The sequence below is a fragment of the Balaenoptera musculus genome, chromosome 8, assembly GCF_009873245.2.
Source record: "Balaenoptera musculus isolate JJ_BM4_2016_0621 chromosome 8, mBalMus1.pri.v3, whole genome shotgun sequence".
Classification (NCBI taxonomy): Eukaryota; Metazoa; Chordata; class Mammalia; order Artiodactyla; family Balaenopteridae; genus Balaenoptera; species Balaenoptera musculus.
In genome coordinates, this window is record NC_045792.1 from 55,789,454 (window position 1) to 55,807,797 (window position 18,344).

The 18,344-nt window shown below is 54.8% G+C and overlaps 1 protein-coding gene across 12 annotated transcripts in view; it reads left to right on the top strand.

Annotated features, from left to right (window-relative positions):
- The window catches only part of GDPD5 (glycerophosphodiester phosphodiesterase domain containing 5), a 90,807-nt gene that overhangs the window by 8,253 nt on the left and 64,210 nt on the right, over window positions 1-18,344 (top strand). The window contains exon 1 of one of the 12 annotated variants that reach the window (XM_036859941.1): window positions 13,658-13,678. The exons of the other annotated variants lie outside the window; for them this stretch is intronic. The gene's annotated coding sequence lies outside the window, so the exon portion shown is untranslated. Of the gene's footprint in view, window positions 1-13,657; window positions 13,679-18,344 lie in introns of those variants that run through there. 12 annotated transcript variants of the gene reach the window in all.

Below are 18,344 nucleotides of genomic sequence, written 5' to 3' on the forward strand. Positions count from 1 at the left end.
CTGAGAACCACCTGGCCACCTCCTGCAGCATGCCTCCTACAGCATCCCCAGACTATACCTGCACATCCCCAGGACAGGGAGCTCATTGCTTCCAGGCTGCTCCCTCCTCTGCGGTATTGCTCTCCCTGGAGAAACAGTGAAGTGGAAAGACTTTGCAATCCGATAAACCTGGGTTCCAGCACCCCTCTGCTCCCTGCTTGGGTGTCTTCTCTGAGCCTCGGTGTCCTTGTCTGAAAACAGGAATAACAGTAATCTCTCTCTGAAATAACAATAATCTCTCATAGAGACCAAATGGGGCCGTGCGCAGAAAGCACCGGTGCAGTGCCGGACGCGTCGGCAGTGTGCAGTAGAAGGTCACAGACAGTGGCAGAGCCTGCTGAACTCAGACCCTGGACCCCCCTGCAGTGCTCTCTCTAGTGCCCCAACCACCTGAGGCTGGCGGGGGAAGGATCAACACCCAGTCTTGGGGCCCTTCCCATCCCCCTTCTCTCTAAGAGATAAGGCAGCAAGCATTTTGTCTTGCTTGGTTTTGTTTAAATGGCCAAAGAGTCAGGCTCTCCTTAACAATGAAGCCTTGTCTGGATCTGCTTGTTTTTCCAACCCAGACACCCAATTGCGCCACCCACTTGGGGCCCCCATCCCACCTGGGAGAACTGAAGAACGCCAGAGGTTTTTTTTCATCTTGGGGGAGGGTACTGGGGAGACACTGGAGACCTCTGTGTGGCCCTCACCAATAATTGACCCCATTTAAGTCAGCTGCCTCTGTTGAAAGCCAATCCAATAAAATTATTTCAAGGTAGCTACCAGGATGGGTTTTGGAGGCAGAGAAAGTTGAATTTGAGTCCTGGCTTTGTCACTTACTGGAAATATGACCCTGGGAGAGTCATTTCAGCTTTTGGAGCGCCCGTTTCCTCTTCTGTAAAATGCACAAATAGGGCATACCTCCTTGGCCTCCTTGGGTTTTTTTTTTTTTTTTTTTTTAATTTATTTTATTTAATTTTTTGTTTTGGCTGCGTTGGGTCTTCGTTGCTGCACAGGGGCTTTCTCTAGTTGCGGTGAGCGGGGGCTACTCTTCGTTGCGCTGCATGGGCTTCTCATTGCGGTGGCTTCCCTTGTTGCGGAGCGCGGGCTCTAGGCACGCGGGCTTTAGTAGTTGTGGTGCACGGGCTCAGTAGTTGTGGCTCGCGGGATCTAGAGCGCAGGCTCAGTAGTTGTGGCGCACGGGCTTAGTTGCTCCGCGGCATGTGAGATCCTCCCGGACCAGGGCTCGAACCCGTGTCCCCTGCATTGGCAGGCGGATTTTTAACCACTGCACCACCAGGGAAGTCCCCCTTGGGGGGGTTTTAAGAAGTGAATGAAGTGCTTGGTGTGTAGTGCACAGTGCCTACCATACAGTGAGCGCGCACACTGGCCGTGGCTGTCCTCACTGAACTCTGCCTCCTGCCCCTCCCTTCATGGCCTGCTGGGCCAGGCCAGGCTGAGACAGTGGAGGCCTGCACGCTTAGTAACGGGCACCCCTGCAAACCGCAATTCTGTAATCATTTGTTCCATGCACATTTAGAGGAGGCTCTGAGGGTGAGAAGGAGACTGTAGAAAGGGGCCACTGGCGATAGTACCTGGTCTCCTCTGCTCTGGCCCCACCAGAGAGGGTATATCGGCCCAGGGTGAGCTGCTCCAACAGCGGGGTGGAGCAAACCAACAAAGGGAGTGCAGCACCTGGGGGCAGTTACCGCCCAGGGCTGCAGTTGCCCTGGAGGAAGGTGTCAGCTGTGTGGACAGAGGCTGCGGCCAAGGGACCCTGTTAACCCAGGAGACCTGGCAGGGGAATAAAACCTCCACTCTCTTTCTTCCTTCCTCCAGTCTCCCACTGGGGCTTCCCTCTGGGTGAACCTTCTGGAAGCCAACGACACATTAACCCAAGGCAGTCCATTGAGATCAGCCTCTGGGGCCCCACGTAGAGAGGACTGGGCCCAGAGAGGCAAACGGAAGGCTTTCCTCAGTCAGTCAAAAGCCATGAGGTCCACTGGACTCACCCTCCTTGGGATGCAGTTTAAGGCTCATCTGTTGGTACTTGAGCTTATCCCTTGTAAAGGGGGTCTCAGCCCTCACCCCAGAGATGAACCAAAGCATCCCAACTGCCACATCCTCTCAGGGAGAGGAGTTCTGGGGGCACCCATCTTTCCGTTTCTGCCTCACCAGAGGTGCCTTAGCACCCCTTTGAGATTGGTGCCCAGGCCCCTGGCCACCACGCCCACCACTTGGCCCAGCTCTGCCGTCGCTGGTCCTCAGAGGACCTGGCTGTGAGTTTTTTCCAGCCTGTGTCTCTGTCCCTCTTTGTCTGGAAGCATGGAGTAGCAGTTAGAACACAGGCTCTGAAACCAGACTTTTTTCCTGAAATCCTGATTCTGCCTAATATGGCTGGGGAACTAAACAATGTGGCCCTTAATCTCTCTGTGCCTGGGTTTCCTCATCTTTGGAATGGGAATAACAGAGAGTACCTCATAGGGGTGTTGTGAAGACTGATGAATGAATGAACGGAAAGTGCTTAGGACGGTGCCTGGTGAGCAGGAAGTGCCTGGTAAATGACAGCCTTTACCATGATCGCAAATAATACAGTGGGAGCCCTGAACCCACGGTGTGGCCAGACCTTTGATGAGAGGATGGGGACCGTCACCGCCTTCAGTCTAGACTCTGCCCCAGTGATGAGGCTGTGACAGTCCCCCACCGCCTGGCCCCATTATGGACACTCAGCTGTCAGCCATCCACCCCCTCCCCCCAGTCCTCTCCCGCAAACCATGTCCTGTGAGAAGTGGCCTCGCATTCTGTCAAGCTTCAGTGTCCCCATCTGTGAAAGAAAGCAGTTGGACAAGATGTCCCCAAGTTCTGCTGCCCAGTCTGTGCCGGGAGCTGGGGGGAAGAGGACTCGGGTGTCGCTGCCCTGGAGGAGCCCTGAGGCGGGGGGGGGGGGTGGGCAGGGAGTGGTTGGGCCACAGGCCAGATCTCTTCCTCACAGGGCAGGCCAGGCAGCTCCGAGCAGGAGACAAACGAAAACAGAGGAGGTCAGATGAGAATGAGAGAAATCAGGGGGGCTTCATGGAGAAGGGGGCATTTGAAATGAGTCCTGAAGGTAGGCTGGGAACTCTACTGGCTCAGATTGGATGGGAAAGGCATCCTAGGATGGGGAAAGGGTGAGTATAAAGCATGGAGGTGTGGCCCTAGGGGCCGCAGCAAGCCGAGCAGCAGCTGCACTCAAAGGTAGAGTGATGTGCTGGCGAAACACTTGGACTCTGGAATCAGGCAGATGTGGGTTTGAATCCTGGCTCGGTTTCTTATTGAATTATTTCTTATTCTTTGACTGTGGCAAGTGGCTTGGCTGCTCTGACCCTCCGTTTCCCCAGCAGTGGAACAAGACTAAGCCCTCCAGGGCCGGGACGGTGACTCACAAAGCGCTGAGCGTGGCTGGAGGAGCCAGGCCTCCCCTCCACCCTGTTGCTGCAGAGCAGGCAGGGACCCCAGGGGCCCTCCTTGGCCCATGCCTCCTCCCACAAATCAGGTGCAGGTAGCTTCCAGGGTGGCCTTGCTGGGGATAGCCTTATCTCCGGAGTGGGGCAAAGGCTACGGGGAGGCTGGTGTCGGGTGAGCTCAGGTGCACAGTCAGACAGAAGATGTCAGGCCACATCGCATGGAAAGCATCGGTGAGGCCCCTGGGGCATGGCGTCTTGGGGGGAGCAGGGCAGGCCTGGGACGCAGAGCCCTTTCCTTATAGCTGGCCACCACTGAGCACTCCCTCTTCTCCCTGGCGGGAATGCTCGTGGCATCTCCCGACAGCTCAGCCCTGGGTGTCTGAAGAGGAGCAGTGAGATGCCCATGGTGGGTGTGGTAGCGCTTTGATCTCGGAGGCCTTCCTGAGAAGGGAGGTGTGTGGGCTTCCGAGTCAGTCCTGGCTTTAAAGCCCAGCTCTACCTCTTTAGAGCAGAGCTTTGAAGACACTGCGCAAGTCACTTAAACTTTCTGAGCCTCAGTTGCCCACCTAGAAAATAAGGGCAGCCACACTTACCTTCCAGGTCTGTTTTGAAGCTAAAAGGACATAATGGATGAGATAGCATCTTGTATTTTACAAGCGACTCCTAACCACCTTCATCCTGCTCCCTTTCTCTGTGCACCGTTCATTTCTAATGCCGCCTAAGGAAGTTCTTTCTTGTGTCTAATTTAAATCCACTGTGCTGCAATTGGAACCTCCTTCCTCTTGTTGAGGACTCTGCAGAAGCACACTGAGCCATTTCTCTATACAAATGTGCCCCATCAGTACCTGCAGTGAGCGAGGCAGGCAACAACAGAGCAACTGAGTGTTGGTTTTCAACTTGTGTCTTGGGGACCCCGCTGTCAATGGCCAAGGCCTCCTGACCAGCATGACGTGGGGGTGGGTGCCTCATCTTGACTGTTTTCACTGTTCTTCCTCTCTGAGTCTTATCCATGCTCCAAAACTGGGACTCTGGGGCAGTGGAGAGAGCCCTGCGCTAGGCCTAGAAGGCCTGGGTCCCAGCACCCACTTGACTGCTGACTTGCTGTGTGGCCTGAAGCCAGTTAGCAACCTCTCTGGGCCACAGTAGGCCTGTGAGGATGTCTGTCCCCTGGGGCCCAGGTGTCTCCAGTAAAGATGAGTGCAGTTCATCTGAAGCCTCTTTTCCTCCATCTCACTTACCTGGGCCCCAGCCACCCTGGGAAGCCAGCAGATTAGGGTCCTGCTGGTGCCGGCGATGGTAGGAGCTGAGTCCACCTCTCAGGCCAGGGCTCCCAAGGGCAGGTGGTGAGTTTAAGGTTAGATAGATGGGGGATTCCTGATGGGTGGGGTAGCGCCTGCCTCCTCAGCCAGGGATTTTTTTTTTTTAATTAATTAATTAATTTATTTATTTTTGGCTGTGTTGGGTCTTCGTTTCTGTGCGAGGGCTTTCTCTAGTTGCGGCAGGCTGGGGCCACTCTTCATCGCTGTGCGCAGGCCTCTCACTATCGCGGCCTCTCTTGTTGCGGAGCACAGGCTCCAGACGCGCAGACTCAGTAGTTGTGGCTCACGGGCCCAGTTGCTCCGCGGCATTTGGGACCTTCCCAGACCAGGGCTTGAACCCGTGTCCCCTGCATTGGCAGGCAGATTCTCAACCACTGTGCCACCAGGGAAGCCCCAGCCAGGGATTTTGAGAGCCTGGATTTCCTCCGGCTCACCCAGTAAAACTCATCCAACCAAAGGTCAGTCATGTTTGTTGAGTCCCTCCTTGGAGTAGATCCTTTCCCATGTGAAGTCTCCTTTAATCCCCCACTTTGTGGGTGGGAATCCCAAGGCTCAGAGAGATGAGGCGACCGGCATGTCAGTAGGGCGAAGGAGCCTGGGGCTCTTGATTCTGCACAGCCCCCAGGGCCCCCGGGCCCAGCCATGCCCTCCGGGTCCTCAGCAGGGTGGAACACAAGGTGGTCAGGAGTGAGGCCGTTTCTGGTCTAGGAGGGGGTCCCATCGGCTGCGGGGGGTTAGCTGGGGCTCCTCAGACTGCCCTTTCCCTGGAAGAAGTTGGCCAAGGAGGTGCAGGGATCAGGAACCCAGGAGTTCTGGGCTGCGGCCAGTTCTGAATGCCCCTGTGAACTTTAGTGTTTGCTTTTGTGGAGGATCAAGACTGATTTCTTGTTGGCTCTGGACACATGATAGTTTACCTTTTATAAAGCACTTTGATATTCATGATGTCACCGAATCCTCCCGGCAATCTGTGAGAGGCGGTGTGGGACTTGTTTGGGAGGGCCGGAGAGGGTGAGCTTTGGAGTCAGACAAACCTAGGTTTAAATTCCAGCTCCCATCAACTCTCTGCCTTCAGGCAGGTGAGTAACCAGCTGAGCCTCAGTTTGCTTATCTGTGAAAGGGACAATCGTTCCCTGCAACAAATAGTTAGCTGTCTTGCTGGTTGTGCACATTAGATAAGGTCTGTAACCACTGGTCCAGTGCCTGGTGCAATGTAGTAGTTTTTGTGATTTTTTATTTTTATTTTTTATCATCCACCCCACTTTATGGATGGGAATGTAGAAGCTCAGAGGGGGGAGGTGACTTGCCTGAGGTCACGTGGTGATTTAGCTTCATCCTCCAGACTTCCTGTCTGTGGCCTTTTTTCTCCAACACCTCCTTCTCTGTCCTCAAGTGACCCAACACCTCATTGATCTATCCAGGTCTTTAATGTGTGACACTGAGGAGGCCTTGTGTCCCCTCCCCCCAGTGCCTAACAGCACTTGCCTGGCACACGGTAGGTACTTTAAAAATGTTTGTCCTGTGCCTGAATATGTTGATGAGTTGGTATAAAAATGTAAGAAGTATTTTTTCAGGCAGCTAAGGCTTGTGTCCCTGAGGCTTCCTCTTGCTCCCTGTTCCCTTTAAAAACAACCCTTTAATAGTTTTGGTTGGAAACCTTTGTGAAAAGGAGTGATTGCTTCCTTTCCCTGCACGAGGCCCACATGGTTAAAGTCCCGGGATGGGCCCTGTGAACACTGACTGAGCTGCTGGGACAGCCGAGACCAGCTGGTCCCTGCACCCCGTGGCCCTGGGCTGCTCGCCTGTTCAGCAGCAGCTTCTGCCTTTGTAGGTTCCTGACTCTTCTCCCCCTGAACCTTCATTCTGCTGCCCGCAGACCTGCCTCCAGCAGCCCGGCACCTCTTTTTCCTCCCCTCTTGCTCTTGTGTGTGTTTCCTAATTTGCTGCTTCTACCAGCTGGGGACTGAGAAATGGGACAATGGAGCTTATTAGAATTGGTTCATTGATTCATTCATTCATAACTATTCAACCAGCCATTGTTGACCCTGGGTCTTGCTAGGGATTCCATCTATCCATCCATCCATCCATCCATCCATCCTGATTGAGGACCTCTGCAGTGGCTTGTGATCAATCAAGACGTGACCACACCCTCCTGGCAGCACACGCGGGGAAATCATGATGTACATAGCAAAGGCCAGCACAGGACTTTACAGTTTATAATCTGCCTCTGCCTGCAGTACCACACTGCATTTTCACAACAGCCCTGAGAACAGCATTATCCCTGTTTTGCAGACAATGAAAGCAGAGCTCAGCAGGAGAAGGTCCCTTGCCCAGTGGCCAGCAGTGAACACAGCATTGCAATGGGAACTCAGGTCTCCAGGCTGGCCTGTTACCTCTTCCCTCCTCTGGGCTCCGTTTGCAAGCCACGTGATGCCCCGTTCATTTACTGCTTCTGTCACAAAGGAGTGTTGTTGGTGGCTTGGGTGGGATCTTCTGCCTCTGGAATGGTCAGCGCGGGGGAGTATGGGCTTGCCTCAAACACCCTTTAGTGCGCATACTTGTCCTGCGGTGGACGTGGGCACACCATCTAGTCCCCACTGCCCGGACTAGGGCTCTGGGGAGCCCTAGTTCCCTGGGATGGTTAGGGGTCCCAGGACGCATACAGATTTGGGAAATGTGAGGTCACATAAGTCAGAATGGGACTTCTCCCTTTAATGTGTTGATATGAATGAGGGATCCCTGACAGGTGGCACGGGTGCCACCAGCCTTTCCCAAGCTTGTCTGAACGTGCAGCTCCTTTGTCACAGAGCAGGGTCTGGGGCGGATAGCCTAGAGAAGACACTGGGCAGAGCTGATCAGCGAACCCTCACTTTCCCATTTTGCACAGAAGCCTCCAGCTAGAGCTTGTTTCTTGCCCAGGGCAGCTTGCCTTTTGAGCGAGGATCCCAGGGAGCACCATTTTGCCCCAGGAAAGAATTGGTAATAATGGTGGAGTTTCAGGCAGCAAGGGGAAGTGGAAAGTGGAGATATTTTGATTCTTTCACCCACCAAACGCACATATCTCAGACATCTACTGTGTGCCAGGCACAGAGCCAGCGTTTGGAAATGCCAAGACGCGTCTGACTAAGAACCTTCCATTTCATTTCCCCGTGCACACTAAGGGTTTTTAAAGAAAGACAAATACTAGCCTTAAAAGGAAGAAGTGATTTTTTTTCATTGTTCTGGGTCTTCATGGCAGGTGGGTGGGTGACGCAGTTACTTGATTCAGTGGCTCTTTAGTCCCGGGTCCTGAGGGGTGTAAGGGAGATTGTTCCAGGAACAGTTACCCTGGGCAGGGAGTGCAGATATTGTCAGGAGTGTGGGGAAGCTCAGAAGAGGGAGGAAGGGAAGGAGGGAGGAGGGAGGGAGGGAAGCAGGGGGAGGGAGCACTTCCGGCTCCATCAGCCTGAGCTGGGGGTTGAGGGAGCTGGGGTGAGGCTCTACACAGAAGAACAGAGGTTACCTGGGGGTTGGAGGGGTGGGCAGGCTCTGGCCAGCCGGGGAGGACACTCTTGGAAAAGCAGCAGCCTGGAGCAAAGGTACAAAGGTGTCAACAGGTGGGTTGCACCTTCAGGGCACTGTGAGGAACCTGGGGTGATGGGGGCAAGAGGGAGGAAAGGGGGGACATTGGAGATGGGGCTGGAGAAGCTGGCTGGGGCAGCTCACGAGGGTCCGAACACCAGCTGAGTGGGTGCCTGCATGACTGGGAACACCTTGAGGACCAGGCCATTCAGCCTAGTGTGCCCAGCACCTGGCTGCTGCCTGGTAGGTTTATGGACTGACTAGACTCTTCCGCTCTGGGATCTTGAACAAGTCCTTCCCTGCTCTGGACCTTGAGTTCCTCACGCTCATAGTCAGGCAAGGTCACCTAGCGTGCCCCTTCCAGCTCTGAAGGGCTCTCAGGAATTCTTGGCATGTATGCAGGGGAGGACCAGACTGTTTCTTCCCCAGCCTCGAGGTCTCCTGGGCTGCCCTAGCTGGGCAGGGGCCAGAGGCTCCCTGGTTGGGGGTCAGACGTTTGCTGGGGCGGAGGTCAGGCTGGCTCTGCTGGAGGAATTCGCTCCTCATTCTCTCTTTCTTTCAGCAGTTAGACTGCTGAGCTCAGGATGAAGTGCCCTGATGTGCTCACTGATGGCTCTTCTAAGGCCCCAGCTTGGGTGGGGGGTGGAGGGAGTTGAGCCAGGCTGGGGTTGAGGGTTGTGTGCATGAAGCAGCTTGGTGTAGGGTAGGAAGTTCTGCTTCTTCCTTCTGTGTGAAAATGGGTAAGTTACTTGAACTCTGAGCTTCAGTTTCCTCATCTGTAAAATGGGAACAATATTAACTCCCACACTGGGCTTTTGTGCCAATTCAATGAGATAAAATTTGTGAAAGCATATAGTAAACCAACCCCCCTCCCCCCAATCCTCTAGCCCTCTGACCCACTCACCCCTTTCCCGGAAGTGCTCCCTGGTGGCCACTCACTAATCTCCACGCGGACTTCTGTTGGGTACACTTTATCCAGGCCAAAGCGATAGGAGCCCATGAATTATGTACATGTTGCACATGCAGGCCAGGCCTGCGTGTTTGCATTCCTGTGTCTGTGTGCCTTCCAACTGGAGGAGAAATGGCGCTGCCCCTCCGTTCTCCTGAGCCCTGGGACCAGACACCACCCCTCCCCAGCTGTACCCCGGAGGCCTGCAGAGAGTTGGGTCTGGCTTCTGGGGAAGGGTGAGGGGCATATGTCAGGAACTCCCCCTCCCCAACTTGTCTGTTCTGCTCACAGGCTGGGTCCAACAGGGCTTGTCTTATACAGGGGACTCTGACCTGTATCCCTGGGGGCAGAACAAGACTGTCACCCTCCATCCCTCCACTTCCCAGGAGGCATCATTGGGAGCGACTCAGATCTCTGGTGTGGATGCTGCTTTATTTCAGCAGGGCCTGGGGTACCCCCTCTGGGAGGCCCACAGCCTGTCACACAGAGTGTTTGGTCAAAGCCACCCTGCCCAGGATGGGGTGCAGGGCTGGGCTGTACCCAGCCTCCTTTCCCCAAGAGTTCTGAGGGTCTGTCTCAATGCCCTTGTTCCTGAGTGTCTCCCAGATGGTCTGGCCCCACCAGGGCTGCAGGTTGGAGGCAGACTGGGATAGGCTGGCCCCGGAGGTACCACAGATGCTCCCTTGGCTTCCACTGGCATGGAGTTGGGGGCGAGGGAAGGGGCAGGCAAGGAGCAGGATACTAGTAGAGTAGCAGCGCAAACTTAAACAGTTTATTGAAGAGCCCAGTGAACATAAACGTCTATCCCCCTCGCCGACCTTAAAAAGCCCTGACACACCTGGATTCCTGTCCCAGCTCCACCCCGTGCCTGTGCAACCTCGGATTTGTGACATGACCAGTCTGAGACTCAGCCTAGGCTGAAGTTCACAAGGTTGGTGCGAGGTCAAATCAAACCACCCAGTGGGTAGGACACCTACTAGGGTGCCGGGCATGTAATAGGCCACCTATTTGCAGAAAGGATTTAATTCCAGCCCAGAGCAAAGCAGTTGGGTTTTTAGATTACTTGACCTGTGATTTCTGTAAGCAGGAAAGAGGAAATTTTACTTAAGGCTCCATGAAGTGGTCAGTGCAGCTTAGATACATTCTCACACTCATGAGCCCAGCACAGGAGGCTGTAGTTCGCCGGGGCATTCAGGAACTCGTCTCTGGGACCAGGCAGCCCAGCAGCCCTGGGTGTGAGTCCTGATTCTGCGTGCTCGCCAGTGGCCTAGGGCGAGTCCCTGGTCTCCTTGTTCCTATAAAAGGACACCGAACTCTCAGGGTTGTGAGATTCGGATGAGAAATTACCTGTAAACTCTGTTGGAAAACAAAAAGCACTACTGATGCGTAGTGGGTGCCTGGGGGAGGGTGGCCTGGGGTGCAGGCCAGTGGCTCAGGAAGCCGAGGCTTTGTTTGTTCCCCGTTCTGGTGACCAGCAGGCTCTGTGACAGCCAGCTCAGTGGAGCCTCATTTGCTTTGCTTAATGGGACAGCTGGTTAATTAACCTCTGAGTATTCCTGACAAATGCCCCTGTGAACTTCCCGACACGTGTCAGGGTCAGCCCTCTCCAGACCTTGTCACCCTTGTGCTCAGCTGGCCAGCCCTGGGCATGAGGCTGTGACCCACCACCCCATCCCCTGATTCTCAGCTCATCCCTCAGATGACCCCGTGGAGCAGTTGCTGTGCTGGGGACCGAAGGAGCAGGAGACAGCTCTGCCCCAGGAGCCTGGTTCTGGGTGGGCAGAAAGGATCCAGAGAAGGATCAGTGACAGGCACCTGGTCAGGGGATGGGGGACAGTCAGTGGGAACAATTCTGCCTGGCTGTGCTACCAATTCCCTGTGACCTTGAGCACCTGACCTTTCTCTCTCTGGGCCTCAGTTTTGCATCTAAAAGAGGATGTTGGGAGAGGTGATCCCAGGAAGCTGTGGGCTAACATGAAGCAGTGTGAGGTGAGGAATGATCTCTGAAGCCAGCCAGGCCTGGAGTTCTCACTCTGGCTCCTCCATGTCCCAGCCTTGACCTTGGACAGGTCACCCAGCCTCTCCAAGCCTGTCTGACGGGGGTATGCTGGCCCTGCTAGCACAGGGCAGACACTGATAGTGGATGCCCTGCCCAGCACTGTCTGGTGATGGTGGGCCTCAGGGCAGCTTCAGCCTGTCCCCTCCTCCTTTCCCAGTTTCTCCTGCAGTACCCAGAAGTTCCCCAAGAACTCTTGCCCCCAGCAGATCTGGGCGGCCGGGGAGCATTGTTGACCTCAGTGCTGAGTCCACCAGGGCTGTATGTGTCACTCGTGCCAGGCGCCCCAGGGTGAGGATGGAGCTCAGGATCCTCTGCCTCTTAAACGGAAGGGGAGGTGCACACACTAGAGCCAGCCTCCAATCTTCTTCGGCATCTTGGAAACTTGATCCTTTAGAACCACAGAATCTTTCCCAAATCTTGGAAGCATTGGATTATGGAACCTCGGAATCTTGGCTCTTTGAAATCAAGACTTTGAGAAGCAGAAGTGACCTTAGGAGTCATCTGATCCAGATCTCCAACCAGCCTTATGTAGCCCCTCTGCAGACCCCTTGGACACCCCAGGGTTGGGGGCTTACTCTGCAGCCCCGTCGTGCTGGCCTCAGGCCTCAGTCAGGTCACAAGGCCGCCCTCCGCCTCCTTGTGGTCATGATTGACCCCCAGGCCCACACCTCTGGGGCTGGTAGCTCTGACAGGCAGCTGGGAGGGAGCTAGGGCTCTGCTCAGCTAAGAATAGAAGGCTTTGTGCCATTTAAGTAGCAACATGATCATATCAGGCCTCCCAGCCAGGCCTCAGGGAGCTTATGAGGCAGGATCTGGGGTCACCGTGGGTCCTCCTGGGTGGTGGAGGGAGAGGATGGGTGAAGGGTGCTGGGACAGCCGCCGGGCTTCCCTAGGACTTGTCTCCCGTTTCCACATGATGATGATTTGACTTTTTCCATCAAGTAAAGCTCATTGCTCCTCCCTTCTCCTTCCTGGGGCTGGCTGGAGAGCATCACTCAGCGTTCCCCAGGAGTGCTGGGGAAAATCTCTTCTGGGAAGAATTCAAACAAACAAACCAGCCTCTGAGAGGAACGAACAGATCAATGAAAATGGCTTCGTCTTCAAAGAGAGAGCCAAGGATGGTGGCCATTTATTAAGCACCTACTGCATGCCAGACCTTGGGCTCAGCATTTTGTGCCCTTGCCTCCTCTAACCCTCACAGGGGAGGTATCCGTATCCCCAAAATGCAGACGAGGACACTGAGGCCCAGCTTGTGCTTGGCAGAGCTGGGATTGAAACCAAGGACTGTCCTACCTTTTTCTTTCTGGGGACAAAGGACTCCTGAGTCAGGGGAGAGGTGAGAGTGGGATTCTTGGCGAGAGCCCTGGGCACGGAGGACGCTGTCTCTCAGTGCAGTTGTGTTGCTACGGTACTGGATTGGAGGTTAGATTGTGATCCTGTCACAAACATAGTAGGTGCAGGCCCCTGTTTGTAGAGTTGGAATGAAACCAAATCCCTTGGGTCTCAGATTCCCACTCTGTGAAGTGAGCAGAGGCTGCCTGGGGCGGGATCATGAGGCTGCAGCTTCTGATTCCTGGGCTTTTGACCAGGAGTGTCCTGGTCCCCCTCTCGGCAGGTCACTGGTGCCTCCCACCTCCCCTCCCCCTCAGAGGTTATTCCCAGTGTGCGAATTGGAAGGAATTCCGGGTCACCTTCTGATTGTACAGACAGGAGGACTGAGGCCCCAGGAGGACAGGGACTGGCCCAAGGTCATGAAGTAAGTGGGCCTGAGAGCACATAGTAGGTGTTCAAGAAATCCCTTCTTCAATCCAGGCCGATGCTTGCTCCCCTGTGGGGTGCTGCTTCTGTGTGGAGATCTGGGGGGCCTGGGGTGGGCCGGGGGATGGAGTCAGCTGGATCCTGGCAGGCAGGGAGGCAAGGGCCAAAGGCCCGAGCCTCTGTCTATAGTGCCCCAGACTCATCTATGCTTGTGCCAACCCTGCCCAACTTAAATGTCCCCTCTTCTGTGAAGCCTGCCTGGACTCTCCCCCACAAAACGTCTCCTAATCTCCCTCTCTACTCCAAGAGTGGGAATCTTTTTTTAACTGTGGGTTTTTTTTTTTTAAAAACCCACATAACTTAAAATTTACCATCTTAATCATTTTTAAGAGCCTAGTTGATAGTCTTGACTATATTCACATTGTTGCACCACAGGTCTCAAGAACATTTTCATCTCAAACACCTGAAGCTCTGTACCCACTAAACAACAACTCCCCATCCTCCCACCAGACCTTGGCAACCGCCACTCTACTTTCTGTTTCTATGAATTTGACTCCTCTAAATACTTCATGTAAGTGGAATCATGCGGTGTTTGTCTCTTTGTGATTGGCTTATTTCACTTGGCATCATGTCCTCATGGTTCATCATGTTGTAGCACCTGATAAGAGTTCCTTCCTTTTCAAGGCCAAATAACATTCCATCATATGTATATACCACATTTTGTTTATCCATTTGTTCATCAGTAGATACTTAGGTTGCTTCTGTCTCTTGCTGTTGTGGAAAGAGCAGAAGTTTTGAAGTTGAGTGGGCCTGGGTCAGATCCTGGTTTCCAGCATCACTTGAGTGGTAGGTCTGGGTCCTTTGTCACTTGCTGTTGTGCCTAATGAGGTTGCTGCAAGGATGCACGGAAAGATGCCCCGCACACGGCGAGCTCCCGGTGAGCGGTAGGGGGATTCATTCTTGTTATCCAGTTTCCTCCTAGCGTCAGATCCCTTTTGGGGTTTATAGGACCCACATACTGAAGCTCACCTTGACCCCCATCCACCAGGGCAGCTCAGCATCTGGTGAGTCTTAGAACAGTGTCACTGGAGAGCACCTGGGACCAGAGAGGGTTGGGGACTCACCCAGGTTCACACAGCCAGGCCTTGGCCATGCTGGGATGAGACCAAGGTCTCCAGCCTCCCAGCCTGGGAACCTTCCCGCTGCAGGCTCCAGGATCCGCAGGCCTTGTTCTTAGGAGGGACTGGCTCTCCAGGGGATAATTCTGCAGCATGCAGGACTGAGGGAGGTAGGGAGCAGGGATACGAGCATCTCAGGCTTATCTGTGAAAGGCAGAGGTGGGTGGCATCTGCCAGGCTCCTCTGATCACCGCCTTCTCCAGGTGACAAGGGGCTCGTGTCAGACTCATTTACATAGTTCGGGCTCATCTAAGGTCCTTGCCTTGCACCTGGGAGCTCACTCTGCTTTCGTTCACACTCATTCAGCTGTTCCTTTGCTTATCCCTTCCCTGGTTGTTTATTCAGCAACCACTCCCTGAGGCCTGCTGTGGGCCTGGAGACCAGTCAGACCTTGGAGGCATTTAGTATGGCGTGGCAGTGAATAGTGTGGACTCTGGGGCTAAACTGCCTTGGCTCAAATCCTGGTTCTGCTGGTTACCAGCTCTGTGACCTTGGGCAAGTTGCTTAACCTCTCTGTGCCTCAGATTCTTCTTCTTTAAAGATGGGATAATGATGTTCCGGTTACTGCTGTTACATAACAAATCACCCTGAAACGTAGTGACTTTATGCAAGAACAATCACTTTAACCCCATGGTTTCTATAGGTCAGGATTTAAGATGGGCTCAGCTGAGCAGTTCTGGCTCATGCTTACTCACGTGGTCTCAGGGCTTTGTTTCTCTCTGCGAGCTCATCTGCGCTTCCCCACAGTATGCATCACATTTGATGACCTGGCCTTGGAAGTCTCGTAGTGTCATTTTAGCCATTAGTCCCAAGCCCTCCCAGATTCAAGTGCAGCGGGTGATAACATAGACCCCACCTCTCCATGGCAAGAGGGACAGAGTTATAAGGAGAGCGTGTGGGATGGGAGATACTGCTGCAGATGTCTTTGGAAATACAATCTGCCGGAGTTGTAAGAGTTAGATGAATCAAAACACAGGAAATATCTAGAACAATGCCTAGGCATTGTAAATAAATGATAGCTATATATAGTCAAGGGTGATTTTGACCATATGCAATTTACTTGTGGTGTGCTGACTTTAGGACCTGATTCCCACTATAGAAGTCAGTTCATTAACCAGCAGCGTTTCCCATTTGGGTACTGAGGGATCTATAGGAGGTCAACATTCCACGCAGAGGGAACCAACTGTGTAAAGGTTTGGAGCTGGAGAGTGGAGTCCCTGAGGCAGGGACTTAGCTCCGGTTGGCTGGGGCTCCCCTGTGTGGGAGGCCAGGAAGGTGAATTGAGGCCTAGTTGAGAAAAGCTTTGTATATGGGGTATGTTTGCTCCTATAGGTCCCAGGGAGCCCTTGGCTGAAGTATGCGGGGCTGGAGTGCCCTACTGGAGGAGCCACTTCTGAGGTGGAATCAGCAGGGCTGGGGCAGGGGTGGGAGAGAGGACAGGAATGATGGGGCTCATACCCAGGTGTTCGCCTGGGGCGTTTGCTTCAGCTTTGCATGTGCTGTGCGCATCCCCCTGGCTTGCTTTCCCACCCCTGCCAGTATATCGGATACTTTGCCATTTTTTCTCTGCTTTGATTATCTCTCCTGCAGAGGGAGGTAGACCGTTACCACCCTCTGGGGGGGTGGTGACTGCCTTGGCAGCCAGCCCTGGGGCAGCCGGCAGGGCCAGAGAACACCCAGTGGCCACCTCCTCTGTCCCCACCCCATGTGGAGAACAGCCCCTGCACCCCTCGTGGTCTCCCCTTCCAACAGCCCTCCTCCTCTGCAACCTGGCAAGGTCCAGATGGAACTGACCCCAAGGGTTATGGTATCCAGCCCCCCTCACATCACAGGTGGGGAAACTGAGGCCCAGTGACTTGCTCCACATCCCGCAGCAAGTTAATTAAGGAGCCCGCCTCGGGGCCCTTCGTGTGGCTGCAGCCACGTGTGGTGGTGCTCAGGACTCCTCCCCGCCAGGCCCTCCGCCCACCGCTCCCAGCCCCCGTCTAAGGCCACTGCTCCCTCCTGAGAGAGGTCATGGCTGGGAATATGATGTCAAGGAAAGAAAAGAAAGTCTTAGCAGTTGTGTAGCCCTGGGAAAGTCACCTTGTCTCTCTGAGCCACAGTTTTCTCATCTGTAAAAGGAGCGTGAGAACACCAACCCCAGCAGGGTTGTCCTGAGGATCAGATGAACCCACGAGTGCTGAGTTGTTAGCTCTCTGATGCTGGTGCTGAACCTGGAAAAGGAATTGCCAAGGGTTACTCGGAAGGGACATTTGAGCTGTGATTTGGAGGCAGGGCAGGACTAGGGCTGGGAAAGGAGGGGATCTTGATCCTAAAAGCTCTGAGCTGTGACTGGGCTGGTGCAGCCCTTCCCTTGTATAATATATGAGAAGGGGTCCAAGGGAAAGATGGGGGTGGGATCCAGGGAGCATCCCCCGTGCAGGCAGCCTCCTCCCCTAGCGCTGAGAGGAACGGCGTGATGAGGGAGGGCTTCCTGGAGGAAGAGTTTGTGGAAACAGAGGGAAGGAAGGGCTGAAGCAGATAGAGGTCCTCCGGGGTCCGGCATTCCCCAGACCCTTGCACTGCATCCATGAGATCCAGCCCCGGCAAAGCCAACCTTGACTCCCGGAGCCCATGATGCCCAGGGAGGCTGGTGCCCCGAAGGAGGCATGCTACTTCCAGGAAGCTGTGTCTGTGTGGGCCTGTCTGCACATCTGCACGTACTCCATGAGCCCGTGTGCTTGCACCGAGTAAGCATGACTATTTGCCTGGGTCTGTCTGGGAATGTGCGCTTGGTGTATTTTTGTATGTCTACGTATATGCATTTGCAGGCCCTGTGCGACATCTTGTAAAGGCAGACAGGTTAGAATGCCTCTAAAAGGGGACTAAGTGCTCATGTGTTTTAGCAGAACAAAGAGATAGCCCTTGCCCCAGGGAGCCTGTGGGCTGTGGGGAGATCCAGACCTCACTGATGGGGCAAATTCAGCAGAAAGACAATTCCCAGATTTGGGAAACCTCTCCTGGGGCCCCTCTGCGCTGAGCTTGGCCTGGGTGCCGGGACCCAGAGTCAGACCAGGCCCTGGCCCTGCACTTCTGGAACCAGCCTGTGGCCATCACATGTGCAGCCAGTCACCAGCGTGGCTGCTGAACTAGGGCTGTACAGGGCACACGGAAACAGAAGAAGGCCGGCTTGAGTCTGCCAGGAGAGTCAAGGAGGGCTTCCTGCAAGAGGAGCCTGAGCAGAGGGACGTGAGGGACGTTTGGTGGGAGGTGAGGGGACGGGGGCGGGGAGAGCAGAGCAGGGCTTGGTGTCGGGTGGGATTTGGGGGTGTGAGGAGCGGGGAGGTAGGGAGGGTAAGTCTGGTCTTCCAGGCCTGGAAGACTGCGAGGATGGAGGCACCTTGAGTTGGGAGAAAGGGGGAGGAGCAGGTTCAGGGGCATGTGACGAGTTCCCATTTGGCCACTGTGGGTGTGAGGTCCCTGTGGGGGGGATGATCAGAGGGCCATTGGATACTTGGGCCTTGCGCTTGGTCCGGGCAGGGACGGGGTGTCTGAAGCCACGGGAGTGGTGGTATCGCCCTAGAAGAGTGTGCAGGGCAGGGCAGGAGGGAGGGGCTGGGCCAGGCAGAGAGGGAAGCCAGCTAAGGCGCAGGGGGGCAGCCGGAGGGGGAGGAGAGAAACCGGAGTGACTGGTGTCCTGGAAGCCAGGGAAGGAGGACGTTTCCAGAAGGAGGGCGAGGGCCAATGTGTCAGGGCGTCCAGGCGGCTTCCTCACGTGGAGGGCATAGTTGAACTTGGTGGGAGCAGAGGGCGGTGGATTTAGAAACAGGTGGGAGGGAGGAAGTGGGGGCGTGGGTGTCGACAGGTCTTTCAGAAGTTTGGATGAGAAGGAAGGGACGAAGGGAGTGCTAGCTGGAAAGGGGTGGAGGGGAATGAACTGGGTGAGACTCCGCCTGTTTATTGCAGAGGGAGGAGGAGCCGGAGATGCGCACCTATAAACCCCTGCTGTGGTCCTCTGCACCCCGGAGGGTTGGCTGCAGAGAGCAGGGGCAGAGGAGGTGGCCAGGTGGCAGCCCT